At 41.3% G+C, this 25,940-nt stretch overlaps 1 long non-coding RNA gene across 1 annotated transcript; it reads right to left on the minus strand.

Moving 5' to 3' along the window:
- Positions 1–369: 369 nt before the first annotated feature.
- On the minus strand, positions 370–1,720 carry LOC123999326. Its single transcript, XR_006832437.1, has 3 exons — positions 1,639–1,720; positions 800–1,164; positions 370–565 (listed from the first exon to the last, which is right to left on the minus strand). It is a non-coding gene; the product is annotated as an uncharacterized LOC123999326 (long non-coding RNA).
- Positions 1,721–25,940: the final 24,220 nt, after the last annotated feature.

Consider the following 25,940-nt stretch of genomic DNA (forward strand, 5'->3'; position numbering starts at 1 on the left):
GGACAACAAAGTCAAGATATTGGAGTAGCCATTGCAAAGCCCTGACCTCAAATCCTATAGAAAATTTGTGGGCAGAACTGAAAAAGCGTGTACGAGCAAGGAGGCCTACAAACCTGACTCAGTTACACCAGCTCTGTCAGGAGGAATGGGCCAAAATTCACCCAACTTATTGTGGGAAGCTTGTGGAAGGCTACCCAAAACGTTCGACCCAAGTTAAACAATTTAAAGGCAATGCTAACAAATACCAATTGAGTGTATGTAAACTTCTGACCCACTGGGAATGTGATGAAAGAAATAAAAGCTGAAATAAATCATTATCTCTACTATTATTTAAAATAATGTGGTGATCCTAACTGACCTAAGACAGGGAATTTTTACTAGGGTTAAATGTCATGAATTTTGAAACTGAGTTTAAATGTATTTGGCTAAGGTGTATGTAAACTTCAGACTTCAACTGTATATATACATATTTTTTAAACTACCAAGTATAGCCCAGGCCATTCTGAAGTTCCTCTCACTGTCTCCACCACCAGTCCTTCCCAGATCTGTCCTTGGATGGGAGGTCCTGCAGCAGGACAGGGGGAAAAGCAGGGGGGATTTAATTTCCAATTGAGCCGACATGTGCAGCGTTTACCGAACACAGTGTGTGAGAACGCAGGAACATTGCCTTTAAATGTCAATCTAGCTACAACACGAATCTTCCAAGATACTTAAGTGATATGGATTGAATCCCAGCCCTTAGTCATGGAATTTCTACTGTAATTTCACATATTTATTTACCAGAGAGATGGACACTGACCTGTAGGAGATGCGGTGAGAGCTGACCCAGGTCTGCCACAAACACCAAACTCAGGATAAAGATCATGACCAAGATCAGGACCGTGATCCAAACAATTCCAGGGTAAAGGGCAGGGGCTGTTCTTCTTGCTTTAAATCTATCAACAACATCTCTGAATGCTGTGTTGACAACTAGGTTAGGTCTTCTGGGGAATCTCTCCTGACATAGTGGACATTGATACTGGTGTCTGCTATCCCAGTATTCATTGAGACAGGCCATGCAGAAATTGTGTCCACAACTGGTGGTGACTGGATCACTAAATACATCCAAGCAGAGAGAGCACTGGAACGGCTCTTCTTCTGATCTTCTTCTGCGGGCAAACATTGCTGGAAACAAAGACCCTTTAATTTAGTTACTTGACTCATTCCTGTTGTCTCTTAATGGAGCAAAGGGCCCAAACAATGTTTTCCCAGCAACCCTGATTATTGTAGATGAAACCCTTATCTGGAAACTCCTTTCCAGGGGCTATAATACCAGGACATAATAAAGTGTTCTGGGCATGCATAGCTTAACGCATTGTAGCCTACACACTGAACCAGTGGCATAGGCAGAAATTCTTTACTGGTCAAATTTGTTAACTTTGAAAATGTGACAATGAAAATTTTTTTTGCTTTAAATAATAACAATGCAACATGGATGAAACGTTAATCAGAGAAGACAGTGACTAACTAGCTACAGTGACTAGACAACAACTAGGTTGGAGGCTTGCAGAAATAGCTTAATAGATATAAACATCAGTTAATTATTACAGAACCAGTCAATAAATAAACAGTAACAATCTAACTGTTTCTTCTACTTACAAGACTAATGCTTGGCAAGGGCACACATGGAGGTTACAGGGTGATGTAGCTAGCAGTTTGAGAGGACACGCTTGCTTGATATATTGTAACAACTGAAAATGGGGAAAACACTTTTTTGTTTACCTAGGTTGTCATGACAATAGCAGCAACCACTTTCGTGCAGGAACAGAGTTCTCAGTTAAATTGGTGAGAAGCTCATTATTTTGAAATAAATCATGTTGTTCTGAAAACAGTGATATCCTCAACACTTTTTATTTGACAAGTAAAGATTGCCCAGCGGTAACAAGGCAAGCTTAATACAGGCAGACATAATTAAACATCATAGTAACATCAAAATAGCATCTTAAATTCACATTGACTTGTTTTTTTATTTTTTATTCCAAAGAGATCAAGAGGATTCAGAAGTAAGAAAGTAAATACATCATACATTAATGCACTTTGAATATTTCCTTCACTGCTGTTTTACTATCTGTTGTTTTACTGTCTGTTGTTTTACTATCTGTTGTTTTACTGCCTGTTGTTTTACTATCTGTTGTTTTACTATCTGTTGTTTTACTGCCTGTTGTTTTACTATCTGTTGTTTTACTGCCTGTTGTTTTACTATCTGTTGTTTTACTATCTGTTATTTTACTGTCTGTTGTTTTACTATCTGTTGTTTTACTATCTGTTGTTTTACTGCCTGTTGTTTTACTATCTGTTGTTTTACTATCTGTTGTTTTACTATCTGTTGTTTTACTATCTGTTGTTTTACTATCTGTTATTTTACTGTCTGTTGTTTTACTGTCTGTTGTTTTACTATCTGTTGTTTTACTGCCTGTTGTTTTACTATATGTTGTTTTACTATCTGTTGTTTTACTGTCTGTTGTTTTACTATATGTTGTTTTACTGCCTGTTGTTTTACTATCTGTTGTTTTACTATCTGTTGTTTTACTGTCTGTTGTTTTACTATCTGTTGTTTTACTGTCTGTTGTTTTACTATCTGTTGTTTTACTGTCTGTTGTTTTACTATCTGTTGTTTTACTATCTGTTGTTTTACTATCTGTTGTTTTACTATCTGTTGTTTTACTGCCTGTTGTTTTACTATCTGTTGTTTTACTATATGTGTTACTATCTGTTGTTTTAATATCTGTTGTTTTACTATCTGTTGTTTTAATATCTGTTGTTTTACTATCTGTTGTTTTACTATCTGTTGTTTTACTATCTGTTGTTTTACTATCTGTTGTTTTACTATCTGTTGTTTTACTATCTGTTGTTTTACTGCCTGTTGTTTTACTATCTGTTGTTTTACTATATGTGTTACTATCTGTTGTTTTAATATCTGTTGTTTTACTATCTGTTGTTTTAATATCTGTTGTTTTACTATCTGTTGTTTTAATATATGTTGTTTTACTATCTGTTGTTTTACTGCCTGTTGTTTTACTATCTGTTGTTTTACTATCTGTTGTTTTACTGTCTGTTGTTTTACTATCTGTTGTTTTAATATCTGTTGTTTTACTATCTGTTGTTTTACTATCTGTTGTTTTAATATATGTTGTTTTACTATGTGTTGTTTTAATATCTGTTGTTTTAATATCTGTTGTTCTGCTGTCTGTTTTACTACAAATGGAGTCAGAAGTTTACATAAACCTTAGCCAAATACATTTAAAGTTTCAGTTTTATCTTTTTTAGGAATCAGTGATATCAAAGCCTCATTAAAGGTGTCCGGGAGGGAGACATTTTTAAATGCCTCCTGGTAAACCACTGTCAATACATGTACAAAAATGTCAATATACTTTTTATAATATTCTACAGGAAGGCCGTCCAGACCAGGTGATTTCCCTGCTGTCATAGATAAAATGGCGGCTCTAAACTCGTCTTCTGTTACAGTACAATCCAGGTCCTCTACCTGGCTATCTGATAATCTAGGTAATTCTAAACCATATAAAAAAGTATCCATATCTATGGGGCTCGCTGAACAGGAGGATATACAATATATACAGTGAGGGAAAAAATATTTGATCCCCTGCTGATTTTGTACGTTTGCCCATTGACAAAGAAATTATCAGTCTATAATTTTAATGGTAGGTTTATTTGAACAGTGAGAGACAGAATAATAACAAAAAAAATGAAAAAAAACACATGTCAAAAATGTTATAAATTTATTTGCATTTTAATTAGGGAAATAAGTATTTGACCCCTCTGCAAAACATGACTTAGTACTTGGTGGCAAAACCCTTGTTGGCAATCACAGAGGTCAGACGTTTATTGTAGTTGGCCACCAGGTTTGCAAACATCTCAGGAGGGATTTTGTCCCACTCCTCTTTGCAGATCTTCCCCAAGTCATTAAGGTTTCGAGGCTGACGTTTGGCAACTCAAACCTTCAGCTCCCTCCACAGATTTTCTATGGGATTAAGGTCTGGAGACTGGCTTGATCACTCCCGGACCTTAATGTGCTTCTTCTTGAGCAGTGTGGGGGTAATAATTGAATAATCTAGATTTCTAAATGTATTTTACAACGCTCACACACACGACGCGAGCAGTGTAGTCAGCCTGCAAATCTACCCTTCCTCACATTATATCAACATGTAACATGATCTGTGAGGGCAATGGGCCCAATCTGGCAATCAATCACATTACTAACCATGAAATTCAAGAATAAATCTATTCTGGAGTGTGTCTTATGACAGTAGAAGAAAAAAATATATTCTCTATCATTAGGATGGACTAATCTCCATATGTCTGTAAAGCCCATATCGTCTGCTAGCATATGTATTGCAAGGCTATCCTTTGGTGTGGAGTAAATGTACTTCTATCAATCATATTGTCCATCACTTGGTTAAAGTGTACAGCAACAATGATCTGCCCCTCCATATGTCCCAGTATAACGTTGACATAATGAAAACAAATCAGGGTCCTCATTGTTGACAGCATACATGTTGCATAATACTACCTTAATCCCATTTATAAGAGCCTCAATGCAGATCAGTCTGCCAGACTCATCAGTGTTGCTTCAACATTACAAAATTAACTATTTTGTTTATCAGAATAATCACACCATTTTTTGGGGAAGTAAATTAGTTACGTTAAACTACTTCAACCCAGATTCCTATTAATGAGTTACGTTAAACTACTGCAACTCATTCTCCTCTAAATGACTTATGATAAACTACTGCAACTCAGCCTCCTCCTAATTTCAGTGTCTCTACATATGTTAAATGTGATTTCTGAATGAAGACAATATCCGCCTGTTTTGATTTGAAACATGTCAAAATCCTTTTCCTCTTCACTTGGTTACCACAACCATTTATATTCCAAGAGATTATGTTTACATAACCCTTAGCTATATTTGCTCTGAGCATTATAGCAGTTATAGCAGTTATAGCCTGTGAGCGTGAAGTGTCCCATTTAACACAAGTGACAACTCTAATTGTCACGTTTGCTCCCTCTCTGGCCTCTAGGTCACCAGGCTGCTCGTTAGGGAGCACACCTGTCACCAGTGTCACAACCATCAGCGCATTATGACACCCACCTGGACTCCATCTCCTCCTTGATTACCTGCCCTATATATGTCCCTCCCTTTGGTTTCTTCCCCAGGCGTCATTGTTTCTGTTTCCTGTCTGTGTTGTTTGAGTTCCTTGTTTTGTATTATGTTCTGTTTATTTATTAAAACACTCACTTCCTGAACTTGCTTCCTGACTCGCACATCGTTACACTAATGAACATCATTGTATAACATTTCATAATATGTGCTCAAGCTTTACAAAAAAACCCAGTGTAAATAAACATAGAAAACCAATCCCACAATCCCTGACTAGAGATGTGCAAGGTCTGTTCTAACTAGAGATGTGCAAGGTCTGTTCTGACTAGAGATGTGCAAGGTCTTTTCTGACTAGAGATGTGCAAGGTCTGTTCTAACTAGAGATGTGCAAGGTCTGTTCTGACTAGAGATGTGCAAGGTCTGTTCTGACTAGAGATGTGCAAGGTCTTTTCTGACTAGAGATGTGCAAGGTCTGTTCTAACTAGAGATGTGCAAGGTCTGTTCTGACTAGAGATGTGCAAGGTCTGTTCTGATAGAGTGCAAGGTCTGTTCTGACTAGAGATGTGCAAGGTCTGTTCTGACTAGAGATGTGCAAGGTCTTTCTGACTAGAGATGTGCAAGGTCTGTTCTGACTAGAGATGTGCAAGGTCTGTTCTGACTAGAGATGTGCAAGGTCTGTTCTGACTAGAGATGTGCAAGGTCTGTTCTGACTAGAGATGTGCAAGGTCTGTTCTGACTAGAGATGTGCAAGGTCTGTTCTGACTAGAGATGTGCAAGGTCTGTTCTGACTAGAGATGTGCAAGGTCTGTTCTGACTAGAGATGTGCAAGGTCTGTTCTGACTAGAGATGTGCAAGGTCTGTTGATGTGCAAGGTCTCTGACTAGAGATGTGCAAGGTCTGTTCTGACTAGAGATGTGCAAGGTCTGTTCTGACTAGAGATGTGCAAGGTCTGTTCTGACTAGAGATGTGCAAGGTCTGTTCTGACTAGAGATGTGCAAGGTCTGTTCTAACTAGAGATGTGCAAGGTCTGTTCTGACTAGAGATGTGCAAGGTCTGTTCTGACTAGAGATGTGCAAGGTCTTTTCTGACTAGAGATGTGCAAGGTCTGTTCTGACTAGAGATGTGCAAGGTCTGTTCTGACTAGAGATGTGCAAGGTCTTCATACTTGATCTGGGAAACACTGGGGAAGTGCTTGGGCTCTAGTTGAAGAGAGAAGTTTGTCCAGCTCAGTAAAGCCTCAAACATAAATTGTCTTCACTTATGTGAATTAATGAGGAGGCGGAACACACCTCAATTCAAACTGTTGTTAGAAAACAAAACTTGTTAGAAAATCATTTGAAATTGACAAGTTGAAACATATAGATAATTAGCAGGCAGTGTGCCTTGGTTTGATTGCGGGCCTCTGTCTGAAACGGCGTCTAACGGGAGGCCATGAATTCTGAATACATTCTCAATAATGATTTCATGCCGTCTCCTTAGCGGAAGGAAGTTTAGCGAGGGGAATGAAATGTGCCGCCTTAGAGAACCTATCGACAACCGTCAGAATCACAGTCTTCCCCGCAGACAAGCACAGCGAGCTTGACGCAGTGTGAACGGAGTGCTTTGCTTAACCTGTCTCGCCATTCCAGCGGATGGCGAGCAGTTCACGGTTACCCACATCATAGTTGCGCTCATGGCGACGATGAGAAAAATAAGGATGAAACAGCGTAACAATCACGTTTTGGAACATTCTGGAACAGTGCATTCTGACATCACATACATAAAAGAACTCAAGCTGGGGCGACCGTTAGAGATATTTGGAACTCACACATGAAAAGGTTAAGGGACCTCATGGACACCCTTAACTTTTTCACATCATTTAAGGGAGAAATTCGCCTTAAAATGTAACTAAACTTTAAGGGAAAAGGTAATGGGAAAATTGACTGAAGATGTTTAATAAAACCGAGCCCTGGGCTATCTATGCATTTGGAGTTTGACCAACTTTTATCATTTTAAATATTGTTCTAATCAGGAGCGCAACTTTGGTTTTCGAAGTGGGAGGGACATGAATTATTACTATAATACATTTTTTAAATCCTGTCAGATAAACACTCCAAACAGCCTACCCGACCGTTTTGAGGTGTCCACATGGTCCTAAAGCACACTGTTGCCTGGTTTTGTTTCACATTCCAATTATAGAACCGGAGGGGACAAAAATGCAATTACCGAGCCCTCCGCCAGAGACACAAAGGGTTTACTGGAAATGAAAAAACAACGCTGATTGGCCAACGAGCTTGACGGGCATTAGTCGAGGCACAGGCGGTTGTCTGATCCTGGTGTGTGTGGGGGGGGGGCATGTCCCTAGTGAAAGCCCCTGGTTCTAATTCTGGACATTTAGGGTGCGTTCATAAATTCACTCAATCTACTCCGATTTCAGAGCACACTTGTTTGAGTGTGCCAGGGGGCAGAATACCTAATGAATTTACGAATGCTCAACTTCTGTTGAATATGGCCGGTGTCAGTAAATGTCGTCAAAAATGTGTAATTCAATTGTTGCCAGCAGCACAGTTAATGTCACCAACGCTCTGGATAACATGAAAACAGCCTAACCAGCTCTATTAGGGTTAGGGTTAGGCATAAAGCTAGGGGGTAATTAAAGTTAGGGTTGAAGTCAGGGTTAGTGGTTAAAATCTGACTTTGTTTTAGAGAAATAGTTGTGTTTCCTACTTTGCAGCATGACAGGATAGTGACTACCAATGTTGAATGTCTGGTTGGGGGGGGGGGCATGCAGTGGCTTCTATTCTGGCTGAGGCTGCCGGGTGGATGAAAGGCTGGCTTTGAGGGAAGCCTCTGGGGGTATTCTGTGGAGTTGACTGGCAGGGCAGGGACACTGGATCATGGGGCTGGTGCTAACCTCCATGGCCCACTGTCTGGGGACTCCACTGTTCCCTCTGTGTCAAAAGGCTGGAGATGCCAGGAATCTAGGGATTATTCAAATGGCATCCCTACATACTAATTACAGTAAGAGCATTGGAGAGGAGGGAGGACAATGCATTTTTAACAAGAGAACGCTCAGTGAGGTGAAACCTCCCTACTCTCTCTGCCTTATGTTTATTTATACGTTTTTTTATTTTTCCTCCCCATCTATTGAAGAGGGGGTTTATCTGAAGCGTTCATCGAAAAGTAATGGATGGTCTCTTTCAAGGACATGTGAAAGTATCGAGGAGGAAAATTAGTGAGGTAATGAACCAAAGGGTTGGAGGAGGGATGCAGCGTAGACTGTTAATATTTAATGAGTAAAGCCCTTCTTACAGGTCCTCCTCATAAAACCAGCCTCATATATCTATTATACAGATTAAGCCATAAAGGAGGAGAGGAAGGTGACAAAATAAATGAAATAAAAACACAACATCAAACGTCCTTCTCTGCCCCATGAATGGTTGACCTGGAACAGCACGACTTCCCCCTAGGTCCTTGTCGAAACGCTTCACACGTCTGATACTTGAAGGAATTATGAGATTCTCCACCGGGAGAGATAAAGAGATTCCAGGGACCAGTCTTTTTGTTTTGTTCTCATCAGCTCTTCTATTCCCACAATATGCTGCAGCTCTGTCACAAAGGAACAGAATGATTGCCTGGACAGACACTATCTTCCCCCTATTGTTCTTCTGTGAGTCAGACATGCCCCAGTTTTCTCTCTCTCTCTCTCTCTCTCTCTCTCTCTCTCTCTCTCTCTCTCTCTCTCTCTCTCTCTCTCTCTCTCTCTCTCTCTCTCTCTCCAGTTTATTAGTCTGTGGAAAGCATGTTTCTGTCTGAAGGTCTCTCACTGTCTCTCTCTCCCTTACTCCCATACATTCATTAGAAACACAAGTTTCATCCCCCAGCTTCACTTTGAGGAGAATGACTCACACAGTTATCTCTCTCTCTCTTTTTCTGTTTCCTCTCTCTCTGTCTCTCTCTGTTTCCTCTCTCTGTTTCCTCTCTCTCTCTTCCTCTCTCCCCTCTGGCTCTCTCTCGCTCTCTTTCTTTCTCTCTGTCGCTCTCTCTTTGCAGTTAGTATTAGTCTGTGGAGAACATGTTTCTGTCTGAAGGGTCTCTCTCTTCCTCTCGCTCCCTTACTCCCATACATTCATTAGAGATACAAGTCTTGTCCCCCAGCTTCTCTTTAATGGGGAGAATGACTCACAGACACAGTTATCTCTCTCTCTCTCTCTGTCTCTGTCTCTGTCTCTGTCTCTGTCTCTGTCTCTGTCTCTGTCTCTGTCTCTGTCTCTGTCTCTCTCTCTCTCTCTCTCTCTCTCTCTCTCTCTCTCTCTCTCTCTCTCTCTCTCTCTCTCTCTCTCTCTCTCTCTCTCTCTCTCTCTCTCTCTCTCTCTCTCTCTCTCTCTCTCTCTCAATTCAATGTCAATTTAAGGAGCTTTATTGGCATGGGAAACATATGTTTACATTGCCAAAGCAAGTGAAATAGATAATAAACAAAAGTGAAATAAACAATAAAAAATGTACAGTTTAAACATTACACTCACAGAAGTTCCAAAATAATAAAGACATTTAAAATGTCATATTATGTCTATATACAGTGTTGTAATGATGCAAATAGTTAAAGTACAAAAGGGAAAGTAAATAAACATAAATATGGGTTGTATTTACAATGGTGTTTGTTCTTCACTGGTTGCCCTTTTCTTGTGGCAACAGGTCACAAATCTTGCTGCTGTGCCCAATAGATATGGGAGTTTTTCAAAATTGGTTTTGTTTTCAAATTCTTTGTGGGTCTTGTATAAAAATGTGTCTCTAATATGGTCATACATTTAGCAGGTTAGGAAGTGCAGCTCCGTTTCCACCTCATTTTGCTGGCAGTGTGCACATAGCCTGTCTTATCTTGAGAGCCAGGTCTGCCTTCGGGGGCCCTTTTCACTGAGTCTGTACGTAGTTAAATATTTCCTTAATTTTGGGTCAGTCACAGTGGTCAGGTATTCTGTGACTGTGTACTTTCTGTTTAGGGCCAAATACCATTCTAGTTTGCTATGGGGTTTTTGGAAATTCTTGTGTTATGTGTTAAGTATTTATTTATTTCTCATGATTTGGTTGGGTCTAATTGTGTTGCTGTCCTGGGGCCCCAGGACCAGCTTTCTTAGGGAGCTCTTCTAAAGGTTCATCTCTCTGTAGGTGATGGCTTTGTTATGGAAGGTTTGAGAATCGCTTCTTTTAAGGTGGTTGTAGAATTTAATGGCTCTTTTCTGGATTTTGATCATTAGCGGGTCTCGGCCTAATTCTGCTCTGCATGCATTATTTGGTGTTTTACTTTGTACAGAGAGGATAGTTTTGCAGAATAGTCCATTGGAATTTGTGGTCTGTATATTTTATAATTTTATTGAGGATACCATCAACCCCACAGACCTGGAGGGTTGGTATTTTTAGATTCTATGGATTCTTTAATTACATTGAGCTGATTTCTGATGTGCTGTTCCTTATTTTTCTGTAGTGTATTTCTGTATTGTTTTAGTGATTCACCATAGTGAAGGCGTAGACTCAGGTTTTCTGGGTTGTTTTAGTGATTCACCATAGTGAAGGCGTAGACTCAGGTTTTCTGGGTTGTTTTAGTGATTCACCATAGTGAAGGCGTAGACTCAGGTTTTCTGGGTTGTTTTAGTGATTCACAATAGTGAAGGCATAGGCTCAGGTTTTCTGTATTGTTTTAGTGATTCACCATAGTGAAGGCGTAGGCTCAGGTTTTCTGGGTTGTTTTAGTGATTCACTATAGTGAAGGCGTAGACTCAGGTTTTCTGGGTTGTTTTAGTGATTCACCATAGTGAAGGCATAGGCTCAGGTTTTCTGTATTGTTTTAGTGATTCACCATAGTGAAGGCATAGGCTCAGGTTTTCTGGGTTGTTTTAGTGATTCACCATAGTGAAGACATAGGCTCAGGTTTTCTGGGTTGTTTTAGTGATTCACTATAGTGAAGGCGTAGACTCAGGTTTTCTGGGTTGTTTTAGTGATTCACCATAGTGAAGGCATAGGCTCAGGTTTTCTGTATTGTTTTAGTGATTCACCATAGTGAAGGCATAGGCTCAGGTTTTCTGGTTTGTTTTAGTGATTCACCATAGTGAAGACATAGGCTCAGGTTTTCTGGGTTGTCTTAGTGATTCACCATAGTGAAGGCGTAGGCTCAGGTTTTCTGGGTTGTCTTAGTGATTCACCATAGTGAAGGCGTAGGCTCAGGTTTTCTGGGTTGTCTTAGTGATTCACCATAGTGAAGGCGTAGGCTCAGGTTTTCTGGGTTGTCTTAGTGATTCACCATAGTGAAGGCGTAGGCTCAGGTTTTCTGGGTTGTCTTAGTGATTCACCATAGTGAAGGCATAGGCTCAGGTTTTCTGGGTTGTCTTAGTGATTCACCATAGTGAAGGCGTAGGCTCAGGTTTTCTGGGTTGTCTTAGTGATTCACCATAGTGAAGGCATAGGCTCAGGTTTTCTGGGTTGTCTTAGTGATTCACTATAGTGAAGGCGTAGGCTCAGGTTTTCTGGGTTGTCTTAGTGATTCACCATAGTGAAGGCGTAGGCTCAGGTTTTCTGGGTTGTCTTAGTGATTCACCATAGTGAAGGCATAGGCTCAGGTTTTCTGGGTTGTCTTAGTGATTCACCATAGTGAAGGCATAGGCTCAGGTTTTCTGGGTTGTCTTAGTGATTCACCATAGTGAAGGCGTAGGCTCAGGTTTTCTGGGTTGTTTTAGTGATTCACCATAGTGAAGGCGTAGGCTCAGGTTTTCTGGGTTGTCTTAGTGATTCACCATAGTGAAGGCGTAGGCTCAGGTTTTCTGGGTTGTCTTAGTGATTCACCATAGTGAAGGCATAGGCTCAGGTTTTCTGGGTTGTCTTAGTGATTCACCATAGTGAAGGCATAGGCTCAGGTTTTCTGGGTTGTCTTAGTGATTCACCATAGTGAAGGCGTAGGCTCAGGTTTTCTGGGTTGTTTTAGTGATTCACCATAGTGAAGGCGTAGACTCAGGTTTTCTGGGTTGTCTTAGTGATTCACCATAGTGAAGGCGTAGGCTCAGGTTTTCTGGGTTGTCTTAGTGATTCACCATAGTGAAGACATAGGCTCAGGTTTTCTGGGTTGTCTTAGTGATTCACCATAGTGAAGGCGTAGGCTCAGGTTTTCTGGGTTGTCTTAGTGATTCACCATAGTGAAGGCATAGGCTCAGGTTTTCTGGGTTGTTTTAGTGATTCACCATAGTGAAGACATAGGCTCAGGTTTTCTGGGTTGTCTTAGTGATTCACCATAGTGAAGGCATAGGCTCAGGTTTTCTGGTTTGTCTTAGTGATTCACCATAGTGAAGACGTAGGCTCAGGTTTTCTGGGTTGTCTTAGTGATTCACCATAGTGAAGGCGTAGACTCAGGTTTTCTGGGTTGGATAGGTTTCTCAATTTCTTTCTTATATTTTTGCATTCTTCAAGCTCTGTAGGGTTTCTACCCAGACATTTTAGAAATTGAAGAAACTTTTAATGATTTCATAGAATATTACTTATTCAAATATGCAGGAACCTGACAGATCTTCATATTTCATCGAAGACAGAGCAATTTCCCTGACAGAATTGATATAGATTGCTTCTACATTGTTTGATACAAATAATAAAAATCATTATATTTCTATGGTCCCATCCCTTTTCCTGGAACGTCACCCCTCCCAAGCTGCAGACACCAGGGTTGACTCACCCTATAGTCTTTCGAAAACTGACTGTTAAGGGACCTAATCCTTTTATATACATTCATATGGTATGTCACAGACATAAACCTCGTACAATAGGCCTTTTGTCTGGTTCCAGTAACACCAGCGCTGGTGACCAGTTAACTTCATTTACCACACTCTGTTTGAGTTACAGTATTGAGGCTCACTACAGCACGGTGTCCCAAGATAGTGCACTATAAAGGGAATATGGTACTATTTGGGACACAGAAAATGAGGCTCAACATATGTTTTACTTTTTAAACTAGGCAAGTCAGTTCAGAACACATTCTTATTTTTAATGACAGTGTAGGAACAGTGGGTTAACTGCCATGTTCGGGGTAGAACGTTAGAGTTTTACCTTGTCAATTCAGGGATTTGATCTTGCAACCATACGATTACTAGTCTAACGCTCTAACCACTAGGCTACCTGCCACCCCAATATGTTAACATGGTGGTTATGTTGTGGATTGGTCTGCAGCCATGTCTCATCACTTTGGAAGAATAGGAATGGCTGAGAATGGGGTGGGGGTACCCGGAATATCTGGCCAATGGACCAAAACTCTGTTACCATTCAAAAAGATTCTTTAACACCATTTGTTATCGGTGTATTGTTTAACTAAGGGCTCAGCTGACACATTGAGGTATGCAATGATGGTTAATGCAAATGAAACACACTTTTTTATCTCTCAGATACAGTCCTGGTCACACAACCGTATCCACATTTTGTAACAACCAACACTACAGCACAGCCACCTGGCAGCAAACACAAGTCCATCATTGTCGTTTGATTAGCCCTGTGTCAACAGGTCCTGGTAAACACTCTTCACACTGTAAACATGTCATCTCAACCTGCTGTAGTCCTCAATAAACAACCCACCCAATGTGGTCTAAAAACCACAACAAACAGACAGGGGCCTTAAGGCGTCAGCATGCAGCGGTTCGGCTGGCGCCTAGCCAAACTCGGCTAGCCGAACCGAAAGAGTGTGCTCGTATAATCCCGATTAGACCTTGGTTTGAAAAAACAAGAATAAAGTAGCAATAGTATTGTTTGTCCATTTTGAGACGCCGTAGCTTCCTCCAAATAGTCAGATAACTCAAGAAATCTGTCATAAATGTTGACGTTTTTTTTTGCTGTGGAGATCTTAAGTCGTGTAATTATACATCTAACTAAGATGTTTGGTGCAATATTACTCGACAATTTGTGCATGAAAACGAGTCGTCTCTCGTTGAATGACAACAAATCCGTTTTTGAAGAATCCTTACTGTTGACCAATCACAGACGAAGGGACGTAGACGTTGGCTCAGAACTTTGGTTTTGCCTCCAGAAAAATGTGCCCGAAAAGTCCCCAAAAATAAAAATAAGTGAATTCCAAAACAAATAAAACACACACCGTCACATCCTGATCTGTTTCACCTGTATTGTGCTTGTCTCCACCCCCCACCAAGTGTGTCCTATTTTCCCCAATTATCCCCTGTGTATTTATACCTGCGTTTTCTATTGGTCTGTTGCCAGCATCTTTCTCTGTGTTTTTTCCTCTCTCTGGTTTTTGCTCTAGTTTCCCTGGTTACGACATGTCTTGCCTGTCCTGAGCCTGCCTGTCGTCTACGTCTGCCAACTATTACCAGGATTCCCAACCCCTGCCTGATCTGAGCCTGCCTGCCGTCTATGTTTGCCAACTATTACCAGGATTCCCAACCCCTGCCTGATCTGAGCCTGCCTGTCGTCTACGTTTCCCAACTATTACCAGAATTCCCAACCCCTGCCTGATCTGAGCCTGCCTGTCGTCTACGTTTCCCAACTATTACCAGGATTCCCAACCCCTGCCTGATCTGAGCCTGCCTGTCGTCTACGTCTGCCAATTATTACCAGGATTCCCAACCCCTGCCTGTCCTCGACTTGAATTTCGCTTACCCCTGTATATTCTCTGAGACCTGAACCATCTGCCTCACGTGTCTGCATCTGGGTCTCATCCTAAGTCATTATACACACACACACACACACACACACACACACACACACACACACACACACACACACACACACACACACACACACACACACACACACACACACACACACACACACACACACACACACACACACACACACACACACACACACACACACACACACACACACACACACACACACACACACACACACACACACACACACACACACACACACACAAAAACACTAGATTTCGATGAGATCTCTGTTTACCCACATGAAAAAATACTATAGTATAAATACTGTAGCATTACTATATTTATAATCTATATTCACTGTATTGTTTTTACTGTGATGATTGTAGTATACTGTATTATTTACAATACTGTTTTTGCGGACACGACTGTACTATACTGCGCGGATTACTTGAAAAAATGTAATCCGTTACTGATTAAGTTACATGAAAAACAAAGTAATCAGTAATGTAATCCTTTGGATTACTCAACATGAGTAACGTAATACAATTACATTTGGATTACTTTTGGATGATCTTTCACTTATAGCCTAATACCTAGACATATTTCAAAATATTAATCTAATGTAGCATTTTATCCCCATTTAGTAACATGACTATTTCTATACTAACATTTTCAGTTGGTGGCACCAGCCTATGATTTGGTCGCACCACAAGATGGGAGGGCTGCCGTCTTATCAGCTCTTAACCAATCATGCTATTTTTTTTTTTTTTTGTGTTGTTCGTAACTTGTTTTGTACATAATGTTTTTGCTATTGTCTCATATGACCGAAAACTGCTTCTGGACATCAGAACTGGGATTACTCACCTCAAATTGGACGAGGTGTTCTTCTTCAATGAGTCGAACGCGAGGGACATAATACAGACACCCGACCAGGCCCAGATCCCTGTGATTCACTGGAAAAGGAAACGTAGGTTTCGAGGAAAGAGATCAGGATGCCTTGTGAGGATCAGGCGACCAGTGGCTAATCTGCCCTTGCCTTCCATTCTGCTAGCTAACATTCAATCGCTGGAAAATAAATGGGACGAATTGAAAGTACGTATATTAACGTTAAAAACTGTAATATCTTATGTTTCACCGTGTCGTGGCTGAACGACGACATTAAGAACATACAGCTGGCGGGTTACACACTCTATAGGACAGAACAGCAGCCTCTGGTAAGACACGTGCCTATGCCTATTTGTAAACAATAGCTGGTGCATGATATCTAAGGAAGTATCAGGGTTTTGCTCACCTGAGGTAGAGTATCTCATGATAAGCTGTAGCCCACACTATCTACCTAGAGAGTTTTCATCTGTATTTTCCGTCGCTGTCTACATACCACCACAGACCGATGCTGGCACTAAAACCGCACTCAATGAGCTGTATTCCGTCACAAGCAAACAGGAAAATGCTCATCCAGAGGTGGAGCTCCTAGTGGCCGGGGACTTTAATGCAGGGAAACTTAAATCAGTTTCACCTCATTTCTATCAGCATGTTAAACGTGCAACCAGAGGGAAAAACATTCTAGATCACCTGTACTCCACACACAGAGATGCGTACAAAGCTCTCCCTCGCCGTCCAATTGGCAAATCTGACAATAACTCTATCCTCCTGATTCCTGCTTACAAGCCAAAATTAAAGCAGGAAGCACCAGTGACTCGGTCTATAAAAAAGTGGTCAGTTTAAGCAGATGCTAAACTACAGGACTGTTTTGCTAGCACAGACTGGAATACTATAGTATTCTATAGTAAACTGTAGTATTTTTTTTATGTGGCTAAAGCTGACTGAACACCCCTTTACCCCACCACTGGGCCTCCACTTTAGGGATGTTTTTACTTCAAAGGATCTCTGCTGGGAGGCTGGAGGCCCAAAAGTCCAAACCCATGCAGAGAGAGACAGAGTAAGAGACTGGGGGAGAGAGGACTGCTAGATTGGCTATATCTTTGACTTTCATCTTCTTTGGTTCTTGAAATAGCAGCTGAGCACTTCAGTTAAGACACCGTAGGAACTTAAGGAAGCAGAGACAGGGAGGGAGTGTCAGTATGCAGCAGGCACAAGTGTGTGTGTGTGTGTGTGTGTGTGTGTGTGTGTGTGTGTGTGTGTGTGTGTGTGTGTGTGTGTGTGTGTGTGTGTGTGTGTGTGTGTGTGTGTGTGTGTGTGTGTGTGTGTGTGTGTGTGTGTGTGTGTGTGTGTGTGTGTGTGTGTGTGTGTGTGTGTGTGTGTGAAGGCAAATCTTAACTTAACTGTGTGTCTTTCCAACAACTGATACAGACAGACAGACAGACAGACAGACAGACAGACAGACAGACAGACAGACAGACAGACAGACAGACAGACAGACAGACAGACAGACAGACAGACAGACAGACAGACAGACAGACAGACAGACAGACAGACAGACAGACAGACAGACAGACAGACAGACAGACAGACAGACAGACAGACAGAGATCCTCCCCAGGGGTTTACTCTCTCCTCTTCTGAGTCACTATGAGACTTGAATGAAAGACAGGGAAAGGCATGTACACATGCAGACAGGCTCGGGCGCCGTCATGTTCACTCCATCCCGTGTCTATTTGGCACTCATTTCCATGCCCAGGAGGTCTCACCTGTGAAGTACAAGTACGTCAAACAACAGTGACGCTTGGTCGACAGCTGCTTCTCCTGTGTGATCACTCGCACCTTGGCGAAAGTTATACTGTACCCTTCCCAAAGTTATACTACCCTTCCCACAGCCCCCCCCCAACCCCCTGAGTCTACTGATGGCTACTTTATTGAGGAAAAATGTACTTTCTGTAATATGTGGTTGTCCCACCCAGCTATCTTAAGATGAATACACTAACTGTAAGTCGCTCTGGATAAGGGCGTCAGCGAAATTACTCAAATGTCAAATGTAAATTACACTGACTAGCTGTCAATCATGCTGATGAGGTATGATGTGTTGGCAGGTGTTTCTGGTATTAACATGGGAAAAAACAAGGAGACGACAGAAGATTTAAACACCTGGGGTATAATACAAAGCAGGATCAATGAGTTAGCCGGCTAACTTTCATTAACAACCAGAAATAACTATAGATTTGATAACTACTGACCCCAACCTAATCTTAAATATGTGTTTTTGGTTTTTGAGTCAATCTTTCAAAAGAATTGAAAGTTCTTTCAGAATATTTATTCATGTTAGCTGGCTATGTCATTGATCTTGCTTTGTAGTATACCCTTCTGCTAGCTAAGGTAATTAATGGTAGAAATGAGTGGAGAAAACAACAATAGCTGGGTCATTGTGCTTGGACAGTACCTATGCTTGTAGACATGCTGCGTGCTACAATGAAAGCCACACAATATTTTGGGCTACAGTATATTATGATTCCCCCTGACTAAATTACCTTTATCCGGCTCAAAACAAAACCTACCATAGATAAAGCTGAGATGCTTTGGCCCAGCTTACAAGACCGGGCCCAGCTGAGAGAGACAATACCTGGTGTTTTCACTGGATCTTTCTGTCAAGACATGTTGCACAGAGCGTTACTCAGACAACAGTACATCTTTAGAGAGGGTTGACTGGTGTACCGTATGACTGGTGTACTGTATGACTGGTGTACCGTATGACTGGTGTACCGTATGACTGGTGTACTGTATGACTGGTGTACCGTATGACTGGTGTACTGTATGACTGGTGTACTGTATGACTGGTGTACCGTATGATAGGCCAAACCTATCTTTACCTCGCTTCTCTCTTTCTCTCTTTTTATATGTGAGATACAACATAAAGCTTTGTCCCTCAGGGGATGAATAACGCAAAGAGCAGTCTCATAAAAACTCATAAAACTCATAAAAGCTACCCTGGGGTGGCAGGGTAGCCTACTGATTAGAGCGGTGGACTGGTAACCGGAAGGTTTCAAGTTCAAATCCCTGAGCTGACAAGGTACAAATCTGTCGTTCTGCCCCTGAACAGGCAGTTAACCCACTGTTCCTAGGCCGTCATTGAAAATAAGAATTTGTTCTTAACTGACTTGCCTAGTTAAATAAAGGAATACAAATGTCTTTAATCATTTATTGTGTCAGAAGAAGATGAGGCGAGCAGCTCCTGCCTCCCTGAGAGCTGCTGGTGTGCGCGCACGCCCGCGTGTGTGTACCTCCCCTAGAGTTGGGATATTATGTAAGACGAGAGGTAACCTGTTTCATTTCTTCCATTTAAGGCAGAGAATGATTGTTGTCTGAAAGACAGGGGAGACAGACAGCGGAGACAGAAGGTCCTACTAGTGGCAGTACATTTGGAAGTGGTTTTTATACATTCCAAAAGAGAGAATCAAATCAAATTAAAGTCTGATAAGTAAAACAAAACAATAACTGCGTTCTAAATGGCACCCTATCCCCTATATAGTGCATTACCTTTGCCCCAGGGCTCTGGTCAAGAGTAGTGCACTTTGTATGTAATAGGGTGCAATTTGGGACTTAGATACAGTGCAATTTGGGACTTAGATACAGTGGAAAAAGGAGCTCTGTTCATGTCCAGTCAGGCTTATCATGGTGGGGCAGTTACGAAACAAGCTAAGCCTCACCGAAAGAAGTACAGGGGAGAGAGAGAGAGACAGAGAGAGCGAGAGAGAGAGACAGAGAGAGAGAGAGAGAGAGAGAGAGAGAGAGAGAGAGAGAGAGAGAGAGAGAGAGAGAGAGAGAGAGAGATGGAGAGAGAGAGAGAGAGAGAGAGAGAGAGTTCAGGATGTCTCTACATTCCTTGTCAGCCCAGCTGCTCTGCTCGACCTTTACAGAAAGTTGTAGGAAGTAGGAACATCTTGTTTTGATTTATTAATTGTTGAATGTGTTACTGCAAGTATATACTGTCAGTGTTAGTGGACTATGGCACTGCAATAAGACTGTCAGTATAGAGTTAGTGGACTATGGCAGTGTAATAAGAATGTCAGTATAGAGTTAGCGGACTATGGCACTGCAATAAGACTGTCAGTATAGTGTTAGTGGACTATGACACTGCAATAAGACTGACACTGCAATAAGACTGTCAGTATAGAGTTAGTGGACTATGGCACTGCAATAAGACTGTCAGTATAGAGTTAGTGGACTATGGCAGTGCAATAAGACTGTCAGTATAGAGTTAGTGGACTATGGCAGTGCAATAAGACTGTCAGTATAGAGTTAGTGGACTATGGCAGTGCAATAAGACTGTCAGTATAGAGTTAGTGGACTATGGCAGTGTAATAAGACTGTCAGTATAGAGTTAGTGGACTATGGCACTGCAATAAGACTGTCAGTATAGTGTTAGTGGACTATGACACTGCAATAAGACTGACACTGCAATAAGACTGTCCGTGTAGAGTTAGTGGACTATGGCAGTGCAATAAGACTGTCAGTATAGTGTTAGGGGACTATGACACTGCAATAAGACTGACACTGCAATAAGACTGTCAGTATAGAGTTAGTGGACTGTGGCACTGCAATAAGACTGTCAGTATAGAGTTAGTGGACTATGGCACTGCAATAAGACTGTCAGTATAGAGTTAGTGGACTATGGCAGTGCAATAAGACTGTCAGTATAGAGTTAGTGGACTATGGCAGTGCAATAAGACTGTCAGTATAGAGTTAGTGGACTATGGCAGTGTAATAAGACTGTCAGTATAGAGTTAGTGGACTATGGCACTGCAATAAGACTGTCAGTATAGTGTTAGTGGACTATGACACTGCAATAAGACTGACACTGCAATAAGACTGTCCGTGTAGAGTTAGTGGACTATGGCAGTGCAATAAGACTGTCAGTATAGTGTTAGGGGACTATGACACTGCAATAAGACTGACACTGCAATAAGACTGTCAGTATAGAGTTAGTGGACTGTGGCACTGCAATAAGACTGTCAGTATAGAGTTAGTGGACTATGGCAGTGCAATAAGACTGTCAGTATAGAGTTAGTGGACTATGGCAGTGCAATAAGACTGTCAGTATAGAGTTAGTGGACTATGGCAGTGTAATAAGACTGTCAGTATAGAGTTAGTGGACTATGGCACTGCAATAAGACTGTCAGTATAGTGTTAGTGGACTATGACACTGCAATAAGACTGACACTGCAATAAGACTGTCCGTGTAGAGTTAGTGGACTATGGCAGTGCAATAAGACTGTCAGTATAGTGTTAGGGGACTATGACACTGCAATAAGAGTGACACTGCAATAAGACTGTCAGTATAGAGTTAGTGGACTGTGGTACTGCAATAAGACTGTCAGTATAGAGTTAGTGGACTATGGCAGTGCAATAAGACTGTCAGTATAGAGTTAGGGGACTATGGCACTGCAATAAGACTGTCAGTATAGAGTTAGTGGACTATGGCAGTGCAATACGACTGTCAGTATAGAGTTAGTGAACTATGGCAGTGCAATAAGACTGTCAGTATAGAGTTAGTGGACTATGGCAGTGCAATAAGACTGTCAGTATAGAGTTAGTGGACTATGACAGTGCAATAAGACTGTCAGTATAGAGTTAGGGGACTATGGCACTGCAATAAGACTGTCAGTATAGAGTTAGTGGACTATGGCACTGCAATAAGACAGTCAGTGTCGAGTTAGTGGACTATGGCAGTGCAATAAGACTGTCAGTATAGAGTTAGGGGACTATGGCACTGCAATAAGACTGTCAGTATAGAGTTAGTGGACTATGGCAGTGCAATACGACTGTCAGTATAGAGTTAGTGAACTATGGCAGTGCAATAAGACTGTCAGTATAGAGTTAGTGGACTATGGCAGTGCAATAAGACTGTCAGTATAGAGTTAGTGGACTATGGCACTGCAATAAGACTGTCAGTATAGTGTTAGTGGACTATGGCACTGCAATAAGACAGTCAGTATAGAGTTAGTGGACTATGGCACTGCAATAAGACAGTCAGTATAGAGTTAGTGGACTATGGCAGTGCAATAAGACTGTCAGTATAGAGTTAGTGGACTATGGCAGTGCAATAAGACTGTCAGTATAGAGTTAGTGGACTATGGCAGTGCAATAAGACTGTCAGTATAGAGTTAGTGGACTATGGCACTGCAATAAGACTGTCAGTATAGAGTTAGTGGACTATGGCAGTGCAATAAGACTGTCAGTATAGAGTTAGTGGACTATGGCAGTGCAATAAGACTGTCAGTATAGAGTTAGTGGACTATGGCACTGCAATAAGACTGTCAGTATAGAGTTAGTGGACTATGGCAGTGTAATAAGACTGTCAGTATAGAGTTAGTGGACTATGGCACACTACATCATCATGTTAGAATAGAGGCATTCAATGAAATCTCCCAATACTGATTCAAAATCCATAGTAGTACTAGAGGTTCTTACATAAGAAAGACCCAGATAATATATGGCCTGAGGGGAAATAGTGAGGTCTCTTTATGGATGGAAAGCACATACCAATACAGTACAGCTGTTAAAACTTCCTCCAGTGGCTAAGCCTGAAGGGCAGCAAGCCAGACCTTGACTACAGTCTCAGGTTCATAAGGATCATAAGGAAACTCCATTCTCTTAAAGTGGAACTGACAGCGTTTGAACTACTTTGCAGATATGAAACAAACAGGCAATCATAATATCAGTCAAGAATATCAAATTCACAGTTTATGTTACAAAACCAACTTTATAAGAGGTTTTAAAAAATAGATTATATTTGACTCAGCGTTCCATGACGTACACTAAGGCATTGTTGGCAGAATAGATGGAATAGATGGATGCAGAATAGATGGATGCAGTTCAATGCATGATTAATATAATTCACCAATACATGTCTTGGTAGTCCAAAACATATGCCATTTGTAAATACAAATACAATTGTTAAATTACGAGCCTAGTTGGTTTAGCCATGGAAAAAGACCGACACCTTCCTGCTAGCCATGATTGGCTAAGATAATGGATGTGCTGGACATGCCGAGAGATGAGTTTGGATTGGTCTTGTGGCAAAGAAGGGGGTCGAGTGATAAGTGGCAGATATGTGAGAGCAGAACTAATAAACGGGCTCTGCCCGATCACTAAAATGGCCACCCCTGTCAGAACTACAGATCACAAAATGGCCGACTGCCAAAACTACAAGTCCCAGAAGCAAGGGGAACCCTCAGAAGGTGGAGACGACTCACAGATAAAGGGTCAAGAAAAACCAGGAAGAAGAAGAGAGAGGGCTGGAAGGAGCTATGAACAATAGAGAAAGAGACTATAGAGATTGGCTGGATTTACCGTGTATGAGCTGGATTGTTTTGGACTTACCTGTTGGCGTTTGGACCTGGACCTACCGAGAACCCGATTCGTGTACCGAACCCTGCTATCCTTGACCTCGCCTACGGCCTGGGTGGACCAGGACGGAGAAACAAACACACAGGTACTGTCCTGTTTGAAATAACTCTCATTCTTGAGTGATTTGGTGACAGTTTACCACTTAGTTTGTGACAAACGCTCCTAACCTTGAAGAGGTTTGCCACAGTCTGCCACACTCAAACCCTACACCCCAACCCGATCACTCTGTTCTCTTGGCCCTCCCACCCCTAAGCGGGGGACAGCTCCTGCTCTGCTCAGCCCAGTCCAAGCTCTTCTCTGTCCTGGCAGTCCAATGGTGGAACCAGCTTCCCCCTGAAGCTTGGACCCTGTCCATCTTCCCGAAAAGATCTGAAACCCTACCTCTTCAAACAGTATCTTAAATAATCCTCCTCACCTTGGGACTCCCCCCCCCTAGCTCTGATTCTATTGATAGCTACGATATTGATGAAAAATGTACTTTCTATGCCTGTGATATGTGGTTGTCCGACCTCGCTATGTTAATATGAATGCACTAGCTGTAAGTTACTCTGGATAAGAGCGTCTGCTAAATGACAAAAATGTAAATGTAAATGTAGCATGCTTCTGTCTATAACATGAGCTGCTCAGTACTGTAGGTCTACTGTAGATAGTCCTTTATACCGTAGCTATTTTTTGAGAATATACTGATGGAGTCGAAAAGAGAACACAGAAGGCTGTTGTATAAAACAGCTGTCTCCGGATTACATCTTCAAACTGAGGGCAATTATTAGTATCCGTAACAGAGAGGGAGAAGCGTTCATCAATATATATGGGTAAACTTCTAGCTAGCTACCTTTTTCAGTTATTATACATTTCTAATTTTGTCAGATAGTCGCTAGCTAACGTTACATGTATGATCTGTGTATCTGAGAAAGCCATTTGTATTGATCGTTATAGCCTAATGTTAGCTATGTAGCTAACATGGAACTTAGTTAGTTAGCTTTAGCTACCTTTAGATTCATGCATGATGGCTAGCTATGACAATCGTATTTTATTGCTAGTAGTATGGATTGGGATTATCACGTTCAAAACCACTAGGAACTCGTAACAGGGAACTTGGAAATCTTTGACTTCCGACTTCAACTGGGAACTGAAAAAAATGAGCAAGTAACCAATTCACTGTACCGTTTACACCTTCTGTATCCTGTGCATGTGACAAATAAACTTAGATTTTATTTGATATAGTGTGTGTTTGGGGCTCCCGAGTGGCGCAGCAGTCTAAGGCACTGCATCTCAGTGCTAGATGCATCACTATAGGGAGTCCCATAGGGTGGCACACAATTGGCCCAGTGTCATATGGGTGTTGGCCCTCATTGTAAATAAGAATTTGTTCTTAAAACTTGTTGAGGATAGGGGGCAGTATTTTCACTTTGGATGAATTGCGTGCCCATAGTGAACTGCATCCTACTCTGTCCTAGATTGCTAATATATGCATAGTATTATTACTATTGGATAGAAAACACTGAAGTTTCTAAAACTGTTTGAATTATGTCTGTGAGTATAACAGAACTCATAGGGCAGGCAATCTTCCAAACAAGAAGTGAAATTCTGAATGTGGGTCAACTTGGACGTCATCGCCCTTCCTTTCCCAACAAGATATGGATCTGGTAACACTTCCTACGCCTTCCACTAGATGTCCTCATTCAGTAGAATGTGGAATGGAGCTTTTGGTGTGAACTTTGACCGAATGGAAGGGGAAATAGTCACGGTCTTGGCAGAATGCAATTTCCCTGTGGCACATTTCTCTGTGGGTGCCACCGCTGTTCCATTTGGCTGCAGATGAAAACGTATGATCCGGTTGGAACGTTATTGGATATATATGAAAATAACATCCTGAAGATTGATTCTCTACTTAGTTTGACCAATTTATTCGACCTGGAATATATATTTTTGCATTTTTCGTGCAAGTTGTCCTGGACCAGTGTCAGCTTTTGGGCACGTGAGCTGAAAGTGATAGCAAATGCAGCTAATTGGACACTAGTATTGGACATTATGGAACAAAACAATGATTTATTGTGGAACTAGGACTCCTTGCACTGCATTCTGATGAAAGATCATCAAAGGTAAGAGAATATTTGTGATGTCATTTCGTATCTCTGTTGACTCCAACATGGCGGAGAAATATATTTACGTCTGAGCGCTGTCTCAGATTATTGCATGGTAGGCTTTTTTCATAACGTTAAAAAAATCTGACACAGCAGTTGCATTAAGAACCAGTGTATCTTTAATTATACGTTGAACATGTATCTTTAGTCAAAGTTTATGATGAGTATTTCTGTTATCTGGCGTAGCTTTCTATAATTCCTCCGGATATTTTGGAGGCATTTCTGAACATGGCGTCAATGTAAACCGAGATTTGTGGATATAAATATGCAAATTATCGAACAAAACATAAATGTATTGTGTAACATGTCATATGCGTGTCATCTGATGAAGATTTTCAAAAGGTTAGTGATTCATTTTATCTCTAATCCTGCTTTTGTGACTCTATCTTTGGTTTTGGTTTGGTGGTGGTCTAACATAAATATATGTTGTGTTTTCGCTGTAAAACATTTAAAAAAATCGGACATGTTGGGTAGATGAACAGGATGTTTATCTTTCATTTTCTGTATTGGACTTGTTAATGTGTGAAAGTTAAATAATTAATTTTTGAATTCCCTGCGCCACCTTTTCAGCTGAATGGGGGGGGGGGGGGGTGGAGTTCCCCTCGGGGATCGCCTTGCCATAACAGGTTTTAACTGACTTGCCTAGTTAAAATAAAACATAAAAACAGAGATGGTAATGTGAAGAACAACATAACCTGCACTAAAGTCA

The sequence above is a fragment of the Oncorhynchus gorbuscha genome, linkage group LG16, assembly GCF_021184085.1.
Source record: "Oncorhynchus gorbuscha isolate QuinsamMale2020 ecotype Even-year linkage group LG16, OgorEven_v1.0, whole genome shotgun sequence".
NCBI lineage: Eukaryota > Metazoa > Chordata > Actinopteri > Salmoniformes > Salmonidae > Oncorhynchus > Oncorhynchus gorbuscha.